Source organism: Hyperolius riggenbachi, unplaced genomic scaffold, assembly GCF_040937935.1.
Source record: "Hyperolius riggenbachi isolate aHypRig1 unplaced genomic scaffold, aHypRig1.pri scaffold_216, whole genome shotgun sequence".
Taxonomy (NCBI): domain Eukaryota; kingdom Metazoa; phylum Chordata; class Amphibia; order Anura; family Hyperoliidae; genus Hyperolius; species Hyperolius riggenbachi.
In genome coordinates this window covers 41,729-52,392 of record NW_027152427.1, presented here as the reverse complement: position 1 = coordinate 52,392, position 10,664 = coordinate 41,729, and positions in this window count along the sequence as shown.

Sequence of the window (10,664 nt, the reverse complement as noted above, 5' to 3'; positions counted from 1 at the left end):
TCACATTATACGGGTGCCCATACATTGCATGACCTTCCAATCCAATCATTATCGAATAGGAGGAGAAGCGTTGTCAGAACATGGCCACCTGATCGATCTTTCGATGGCTTTCAAAGGACAACTGAAGTAAGAGGGATATGGCTGCCATATTTATTTTATTTTAAACAATACCAGTTGCCTGGCAGCCCTGCTGGTCTATTTGGCTGCAGTAGAGTCTGAATAACACCAGATACAAGCATGCAGCTAAACTTGTCAGATCTGACAATAATGTCAGAAACACCTGATCTGCTGCATGCTTGTTCAGGGTCTATGGCTAAAAGTATTAGAGGCAGAAGATCAGCAGGGTAGCCAGGTAACTGGTATTGCTTAAAAGGAAATAAATATGGCAGCCTCCATATCCCTCTCATTACAGTTGTCCTTTCAAAATCTTAATTGCAAGGGCTCAATCGAGTGCTGGACGGTTTTGCCATTTGATCGTCTGACAACTGCCAGACACGATAGACCCCCGGCCTCTGTCCCCCTGAATGTATGTGTGCCCCAACCCCCCTGGTGCTGTTCTGCTAGATTTCATTCTGAAATCTATAGAAAATCGTTGTGCAGTGTGTGAGCAGAGCAGGCAATAGATCCCGCTCTGATCAGATTCAGACAGAGAGGAATCCATCTAATGGTCGATCTGGAGGCAGATTGGACAATGTATGGCCACCTTAACTTGTCTGGATTTCAGTGAGACATCTCTATATATACTGATAGGTGCTGTCGGACCTGAAGTCAAACTTCACATTGGTTGAGGAATTCTTTCAGGATCAGCTTATCGATATAGATCATTAATCAAACATTATAGATGCTTAAAGAGGAACTCCAGTGAAAATAATGTAATAAAAAAGTGCTTCATTTTTACAATTAATTATGTATAAATGATTTAGTCAGTGTTATTTATTACATGGTGACATTTTTACTGCTGGCAGGTGATGTAGCTGCTGCTTGCTGTTTTGGCAGTTGGAAACAGCTATAAACAGCTATTTCCCACAATGTAACAAGGTTCACAGACAGGAAACTGCCAGAAGTACCTCGGTACTCAGAGCTTCTTGTGGGAGGGGTTTCACCACAATATCAGTCATACAGCGCCCCCTGATGGTCTGTTTGTGAAAAGGAATAGACTTCTCATGTAAAAGGGGGGTATCAGCTACTGATTGGGATAAAGTTAAATTCTTGGTCGGAATTTCTCTTTAAGATCGGATCGGATGAAAATCAGTGCCGCTAAGTGCATGGCTGATCGACGATGCGACTGATTGCGGGACGAGCATGTTAATTGCACATGCAGCGAGATGTCGAGCCGTCGCGGTCGATCGGGTGCTTGGCGGTAATGGTGAGAGATATTGGGACGAGTGACAAAACCTCTGGCGCTGTTCCGCTAATGTATAAATGTGCATGTAATGTGTGCATTTATAAATGACCTGTTCTGTGTCGTGGTGCCTGTCTGTCTTCCACCGATCTTCCATTAGCTCTATACATGCGTGTAGAGCGGCGGATTTGGCAGATGGATGGGAACTGCGACACAGGACAGCTAATGTATAAATGCACATATGGGGAGCACATTTACATATTGGGAGGCAGCGCCGAGATGGCAGATGCAGCTGATTCCCATGGGAATTGGCCTGCAGTGTATGGGCAGTCCACACATCTCTCTCTTTAAAGGGAACCAGAGACGAAGCACCCTCATGTATTTTACCATATATATCAGTGGGGACATTAGAGAAAACACCTACCCTGCTCTCTGTTTCATCCGTCACTGCTCAGCCTGCTTGTTATCAGCCCTGATAAAATCCCAGACTGAGCATTGAGTCTGGCTTTGCTCTGGAATCATTATAGCTGAGTCATTATAGCAGAGCCACAAGGGGGCAGGCTTGGGCTTGAAAAGACATCCGAGAAGACAGACTCAGCTATAATGATTCCTGAGCAAAGCCAGACTGAATGCTTAGTCAGGGATTTAATCAGGGCTGATAACAAGCAGGCTGAGCAATGAAGGAGGAAACAGAGAGCAGGGTAGGTGTTTTCTCCAATGTTCCCACTGATATGTATGGTAAATACATGAGGGTGCTTCGTCTCTGGTTCACTTTAACCACTTGATGACTGTAGTGTTAAACCCCCCTAAAGACCAGGCACTTTTTTTCTGTAGTGGGCTGTGCAGGCTTTTCAGCCTCCTGCACAGCCCAGCTAAGGAGTATGGCAATCGGAATCACCTCCTATTTTTGTCCCTAAGGGGACATGCTGCCGGCGGGGTCCGATCGCCGAGGTCACTATTATTTATTTTTTTCTTCAGCCTCTTAGATGCTCTCATTGCCGCCGTCCCCCTCCCTCTCCTTCCCTTCTCCCTTCTGTCTAAAGAATTGCACAGGACGGCGATCCGTCCTGCTCTCTGCCTCTCATGAGTGGAGGGCAATCCTCGGCCAATCAGAGGCTGGGGATCGCCGATCTCGTACAGCGCTGCTGGAAACCACAGCGCTGTACGCATGTAAACAAAGGGGATTTCTTTCCCCTTTCGGTTACAAGCAGCCTGCTAGCCGCGATCGGCGGCTAGCAGGCTAATCACGGGACTCCGTTCCGTGAAGTGGCAGGGAACGGTCGCGCATGTGCGCGGCCTATCCCTGGGAAACTGCAGCCCCGGGACTTGACGCCAATTGGCGTTAGGCGGTTGTAAAGTAGTTAAAGGTGGCCACACACCATACAATTTTTTAAATATCTGTTCAATTCAAGAATAGCAATCCATTTTTCTGACTGACTGCAACAAAAACCTGACCAATGTACCACACATCTATGTTCAATTTTTCCCCAATTATGATAAAAATAATTGGAAACTCTGAGAAAATTGCTTGGGTGTGTCTATTAATAAATTACCAATCTAACACACACCATACAATCATTAGAAAAATTGAAGACACATTTCCAGCATTCCGGATCAATTAAAATCGAAAAAAAGGGAAATCGTATTTTTCAGTTAAATGAAAAAAAAGCTTTCGATTTTTTGGGGAGATCCGATCATGTTTATCGAATTGCCGTAAAATTGGATCATTTTATTGTATTGTGTGTGGCCATTCGATTAAAGAGAGATTTGTCTCTTGGTCGACTTTGCCCATCATCGCTACATGGATGGGCACATTTACTTATGCCTGCTCTGGCAATGAGAAAGGTTCTGGAAGTAAGAACCTGACCAAGTGCTAAGAAGGAGGATCTGCCTGCTGTAATCACTCGATCTGTCCTACGAATGCAAATACAGAGATATGTGATATCTCCAGCATTCCTATAAACATGCAGCATCACTGATCAGCAGAGAAGTCAGTGCGCTGTACTGGAGATGGTAACATTTTACCTGAACCTGTGTGCAGAATTCTTGGGACAAATGGAAAGGTAACTACAAGGGATGAGATCTGCTGGGAAGTGGCGGTGTTATGTAATTTGGCCTTGTAACTCTTCTGTATGTATACCGGACCTCCACAATACCGCCTTGAGTAAAAATTCTTAAAGGCCCAGTGCACACCGAGCGGTTTTTGATGCGATCTGCTGGCCACATCCGTCCGTCAAACCGCTCGGTTAATGTATCTCAATGGGATGGTGCACACCGGCGATTTGAGGATTGTAACAAACCGCAAACATGCTTCCTGCTGCACGTTTGCGGTTTGCAGAAGCGTTTCTGCCTCAATGTAAAGGATAGGAAAAAAGCAAACCGCTCTGAAAAACGCTACTTCAGAGCGGTTTGCCAGGCGTTTTTGTTACAGAAGCTGTTCAGTAACACTTTTTACTGTAACAATTTGTGTAATCTGCTACACAAACAAAACCGCAGCCAAAACCGCTAGGTATGTTTAGAAATCCGCTCTAAACATGCCTAGAATCGCTCTGAAATCTGCTCCCAAAACCGCTAGCGTTTTGCAGATCCCCCCCCCCCCCCCCCCCCTCATGAAGTTGATGACTGGGAAAGTGTCAGAAAATTTCTGCAGTTTCACTTCTGAGCAATCTGGAAAAGTACCCAAACTTTCATCATCAGCACAACGAGCTTATAATGTGGAACTACTAACAGTGACTATATTGTCTCTGAATTAGCTGAGTGAGGAAAAAGTTGTACAAAATGTATTTTTTTTACTATTCTGGTTAGTAAAAACTAAAAATATGTTTTTTAATCAAGTATATATTACATAAGAATGACCACAGACAGAACTTCCTCTGCTACATGCCAAAAAATATGTTTAAAGTGGACTTGAACTCTTGCACAGGACAGAAGGTAAACAGAGAGAAATGCACCCTCTGTGTACTTAGAGAAAAGAGCCTGTCTGAAAGTTCTTCAGTCGTGGCCAGTCCGGCAGTGTGCGCTCTCCCGTTCTGCTACCGTGGCCATGGATGTTCTGCGAACGCTCCCAGCGCTCCCAGTGGGATTTGTAGTTCCGTAACAGCTGGAGGGCCGAGTTTGCCCTTGCCTGCCCTAGACTGAAGGACTTTCTGAGCCAAATTGTGGAGGATCCAATTGGCGCAGGAGGACAGTGAAGGAGCAATCAGCCTTTAAAATTCACATGCGATTTGTGATTTTCTGAGAAAGTGATTGCTGTGCATGCCGGTTCTTTGCATTCATATTCAAAAGTACCATCACAAGTTTTCTGCGTTTTCAATTCGGATGCCAGGTTTGCCTATTTTTTTGACTTGCAAGTCAATGGAAATGCAGAAACTGTGCATAAGAATTTGCAGTTTGCATGAAAAATTCACACAGCGGCGGCTCCAGCCTTTTAGAGGGGCACAAAGGGGGCATGATGGCTGGCGGGGCCCATATCAGTGATCAAAATCAATGTTCATATACAAGCTCTGGCTAATTCAAAAGAAAAACAGAAAACTTTCAGTCTGTAAGTCTTCTTCAGACTCTGTTCCTGTTGCTTGACAATGTTAGAACACACAATCAGAGGTAAAGAGATTTTTTTGCAAATATAAGTATCATCCAGATACATTAATTACAAGGGATCTTGCAAGGATTGTGAGGTATTTATGGCAAATAGATAAGGCCCTCGGCTTACTTAATGCCTACATAGACTCAGGCTGACATGGAGAGTTTTTTTTACAGACCCTACCGTGTTCAGTGTGCGCTCCTGGAGCCTGGAAACAGTTGACTCTATGTTACTGAGCAGGGAAGGGGGGGGGCACAGTGACTCTCCGGGGGGGGCACAGTGCCCAAGTGTTGCATTTTATCGGTATAAACAACGTATTTTTTATGTGTACCTTAAAGAAACTCCGTAACGAAAATTGCATCCTGTTTTTTATCATCCTACAAGTTCCAAAAGCTATTCTAATGTGTTCTGGCTTACTGCAGCATGTTCTACTATCACCATCTCTGTAATAAATCAACTTATCTCTTTCTTGTCAGACTTGTCAGCCTGTGTCTGGAAGGCTGCCAAGTTCTTCAGTGTTGTGGTTCTGTGATGCATCTCCCCCCTCCAGGCCCCTCTTTGCACACTGCCTGTGTGTTATTTAGATTAGTGCAGCTTCTCTCTGCTCTATTATCTTTTACAAGCTGGATAAATCCTACTCTGAGCTGGTTGGGCTTTCACATACTGAGGAATTACATACAGGCAGAGCTGTCTTCACTCTGCAGGAAGAAACAGCCTGACACTTCAGTGTAAGATAGCTGCAGGGGGAAAGAAACACACAAATGATCTCTTGAGATTCAAAAGGAAGGCTGTATACAGCCTGCTTGTGTATGGATGTATTTTCTATGTGTGGACATACTGTACATCATCCTACTTCCTGTTTTGGTGGCCATTTTGTTTGTTTATAAACAAACTTTTTAAAACTGTTTTTAACCACTTTTAATGCGGCGAGGAGCGGCGAAATTGTGACAGAGGGTAATAGGAGATGTCCCCTAACGCACTGGTATGTTTACTTTTGTGCGATTTTAACAATACAGATTCTCTTTAATGGAAAAGCATGTCTGGACATTTATGTTGCTATGAGAGATTCGCAGTGAATCTATTTGATCAGTCGGGCTTCAAGCAAAGCCTGTGTTTCATAAAGGACTGTTTACAGACACACAACAACTACATATGAGTAATTAACAAACAGCAAAGACAATGGCGGGATCCTCAGGCTCTGACCCCAGTCCCAGTAAACAGCCATTGAAGAGGTGACCACACAAGCTGAGAGAAGCCTGGTTTATCCAGTTTATCAACACAGTGGTTGCTGAGGGGCTTGGCAGGTACACATCCAGCTGTCACCTGAATGACCTCCCAGGGAGGAGGTGTCTCTATACCTGTTGTATCCAGATCAAAGACTTGTTTTGGGAGCTTTCTCTCTATCCTGCCACGCTGATAGAGGTGAGATGATAATGCATTCAGGGCACAGCTAGCGAATGCGGTGTTTATGGATTGTAAGGTTAAGGTGGCCATACACTGGCCCGATTTGCGGCAGTTTCGACAGCAGATTCGATCACTGGGATCGAATCTGCTGCCAATCGTTCGCGCAACACGCACCCGCCGATCCGATTTCCTCCCGAAATCGGATCGGTCCGTCGATCGCGCCGTGCGGGAAATTACCCTCGATCGCCCGCGGGTAGGGAGCGCGTCGCTAGCGGCGGCCGATCCGATCAGGTATACATTACCTGAGGCTGGCTCCCGGGCATCCCGTCCGTCACTGCTCCCGTCATGGCACCTCCGGCATCCTCGTATAACTTCCGCTGTCATGCCAGTGACAGCGGAAGTACAACTAGAGGGCGCTCTATTTGAACTTCCGCTGTCACTGGTGTGATAGCTTAAGTTCTATGCGGATGCCGGAGCCGGAGGTGCCACATGACGGGGACATCACGCCCGGGAGCCAGCCTCAGGTAATGTATACCGGCGGGGGAAGCGGCGGCAGCACCACCACAACAGATTGTGATCGGTTTCAGGCTGAAATCGATTCACAATCTGTTTGCAGGAAAGGCAGCCATACGATCCCTCTCTGATCAGATTCGATCAGATAGGGATCTGTCAGCTGGTCGATCTGATGGCACATCGACCAGTGTATGGCTTAGACTTAAGCCCAATCTGCCCGATACGATTCTTTATATGATTCGATTACGATTCTATTTACGATCCGATTAAAAACGACATGTCCGATCAGGATTCGATTCAATTCAGTTCGATTTTCCATTACAAAACAAAGGCAAATCGAATTGAATCGAATCCTGATCAGACATGTCGGATTTAATCGGATCGTAAATAGAATCGTATAAAGAATCGTATAAAGAATCGTATCGTGTAGATTGGGCTTTAAGCTGCATCTACACGCGTAGATGCGGCCGCGATGCTCCTTATCAATCGAGCCGCTGATGCGGCTCGATTGATAAGATCCGACAGGACAGATCTTGCTTCCGCCAATTCCCTGCTCGCTCCCCGCTAGGGGACGATGGCAGGGAATCGAGCAGAAGATAAGCGGTGCGGCGCGGGGACGAGCGGGAATCGAGCGGGTATTGATGCCGGCGCACGCGTGGCGAGCGGGGGCTGCAATGTCCCATCGTGTAGATGGGGCTTAAAGAGACTCCGTAACAAAAATTTCATCCTGTTTTTTATCATCCTACAAGTTCCAAAAGCTATTCTAATGTGTTCTAGCTTACTGCAGCACTTTCTGCTATCACAGTCTCTGTAATAAATCAATGTATCTTTCCCCTGTCAGACTTGTCGGCCTGTGTCTGGAAGGCTGCCAAGTTCTTCAGTGTTGTGGTTCTGCTATGAACTCCCCCTTTCAGGCCCCTCTCTGCACACTGCCTGTGTATTATTTAGGATTAGAGCAGCTTCTCTCTTCTCTCTTATCTTTTACAAGCTGGATAAATCGTCCTCTGAGCTGGCTGGGCTTTCACATACTGAAGAATTACAGACAAGGGCAAAGCTGTTTGCAGGAAAAAACGAGCAGCCTGAAACTTCAGTGCATGAGAACGGGGAAAGAAACACACAAATGATCTCTTGAGATTCAAAAGGAAGGGTGTTTACAGCCTGCTTGTGTATGGATGTATTTTCTATGTGTGCACATACTGTACATCAACCTACTACCTGTTTTGGTGGCCATTTTGTTTGTTTATAAACAAACTTTTTAAAACTATTTTTAACCACTTTTAATGCGGCGAGGAGCGGCGAAATTGTGTCAGAGGGTAATAGGAGATGTCCCCTAACGCACTGGTATGTTTACTTTTGTGCGATTTTAACAATACAGATTCTCTTTAAGAATGCTCCTAGTAGTAGTGTACACTGAGCCCGCAATTATGTAATCATATATTTTATATACTGTAACTTGTATATATGTAAATAAATTCCCTTGTATATATAACCCTTTGAAAGGACCTCAGGTGTCTGGTCATTAACATAGAAATAAGTAACATAAGCTAGAGTACATTCTACATTTGGCACCCCAAGATAGTGTGTGGATAATTAGTAATACCACATAGAACCCCATAACAGACGTTACTCTAGCTAGTAGTTCCAGAGAGCATACAATTACGAGGAAGGACCTAATGGAAGACTCCAGCGGGGAACCAGGACGTGATGCAAGCATTCGAGAGGCTATAAGGTATTTTGTTTCTGTTATATCAATTTTGGTTGCAGCTTGTGATGTTTAGTTGTATGACGAGTTAACTGCTAGGAAAATAGTTTGTTGAAAGCGTATATAGGTATGCTATAGGAAACAATATTTTTTAGGAATTGTGTGGATCAGAGCAGGGACAAGGTCCTCCAGCACAGGGGCGTAACTAGAAATCACTGGCCCCCCCTGCGAATATTTGGATGGGCCCCCCCCCCATAGGTGCCAAATAATCGTAATGGGGCAGCGTTTCACTGTAAATTAATTGTAAAGTGGGCAGCATTTTACCAGACAATCGTAATGTGGGCCAGAAAATCGTAATGTGGGCAGAGTTCACCAGAAAATCGTAATGTGGGCCTTTAGAAAATCATAATGTGGGCAGAGTTCACCAGAAAATCGTAATGTGGGCACCAGTCACCAGAAAATTGTAACGTGGACAGCATTCACCAGACAATCGTAATGTGGGCAGCGTTCACCAGAAAATTATAATGTGGGCAGAGTTCACCAGAAAATCATAATGTGGGCAGAGTTCACCAGAAAATCATAACGTGAGCAGCAGTCACCAGAAAATTGTAACGTGGACAGCATTCACCAGACAATCGTAATGTGGGCAGCGTTCACCAGAATATCGTAATGTGGGACAGAAAATCGTAATGTGGGCAGAGTTCACCAGAAAATCGCAATGTGGGCAGCAGTCACCAGAAAATCGCCATGTGGGCAGCAGTCACCAGAAAATCGCAATGTGGGCATCAGTCACCAGAAAATCCTAATGTGGGCAGCAGTCACCAGAAAATCGTAATGTGGGCAGCAGACACCTGAAAATCGTAATGTGGGCAGCAGACACCTGAAAATCACAATGTGGGCAGCAGACACCTGAAAATCGTAATGTGGGCAGCAGTCACCAGAAAATCGTAATGTGGGCAGCAGACACCTGAAAATCGTAATGTGGGCAGCAGACACCTGAAAATCACAATGTGGGCAGCAGACACCTGAAAATCGTAATGTGGGCAGCAGGCACCTGAAAATCACAATGTGGGCAGCAGACACCAGAAAATCGTAATGTGGGCAGCAGACACCTGAAAATCATAATGTGGGCAGCAGACACCTGAAAATCATAATGTGGGCAGCAGACACCTGAAAATCGTAATGTGGGCAGCAGTCACCAGAAAATCGTAATGTGGGCAGCAGTCACCTGAAAATCCCCCTCCAGCTAGTCAATGTGTGTGGGCAGCGGGAAGCAGCGGGATACATACCTTCTTCCTTGCGTTCCATCGCCGCCTTCTCGCTCTAGCGGCTGACATCACTTCCGCTTCCGGAAGTGACGTCAGCCGCTAGAGCGAGAAGGCGGCGATGGAACGCAAGGAAGAAGGTATGTATCCCGCTGCCCGCTGCCCACACACATTGACTAGCTGGAGGGGGGCGCAGAGGGGAGAGCCCCGAGGTGAGGGAGAGGGGGGAACTTCCCCTCTCCCCGCCGACTGTGGGCAAGGCTTTCCCCTCATGCTGCCACCCCTCCAGCCCCCAAAAAACGGCCCCGAGCGGGCCCCAGGGGGGGGCCGGGCCCCCCCGCGGGCGCAGGCGCTGCAGGGCCTATTGCTACGCCCCTGCTCCAGCACCCAAGGCTGAGACACCAAAGTGCGCCCCTCCATCCCTGCCACCCCAGCTGTCCCACATTGATTGCTATTAGACTAAGAGGTGCCACAGGGCCCACAACTTCCCCAACACCTAATATCTAGTTATCTGGCTTGCAGTCACTGCTATGTATCCCCTTTTCTTATTTCTTTCTGCTTCATACACAATTAGGAATGACAGCAGAATGAATTCTGCGCCCCCTCTTACACTGCGCCCTGAGGCTGGAGCCTCTCCAGCCTATGCCTCGGCCCGGCCCTGGTGTGGATTGTATATGAATGGTCTGTGAGAGGCAGCAAAAGCTTCTTCTCCTGTTGTTGTTGTATTTGTGTATATACTTTAGTCAGCCATTGTGAGTGTAGATCACATGAAGCAATTAGAAGTGAATGAGTGTTTTACAAGGAGAATAGCTTTTGTTTTGGTCATTGTATCTTGTGTACAGTTGTTTGGTGAAAATA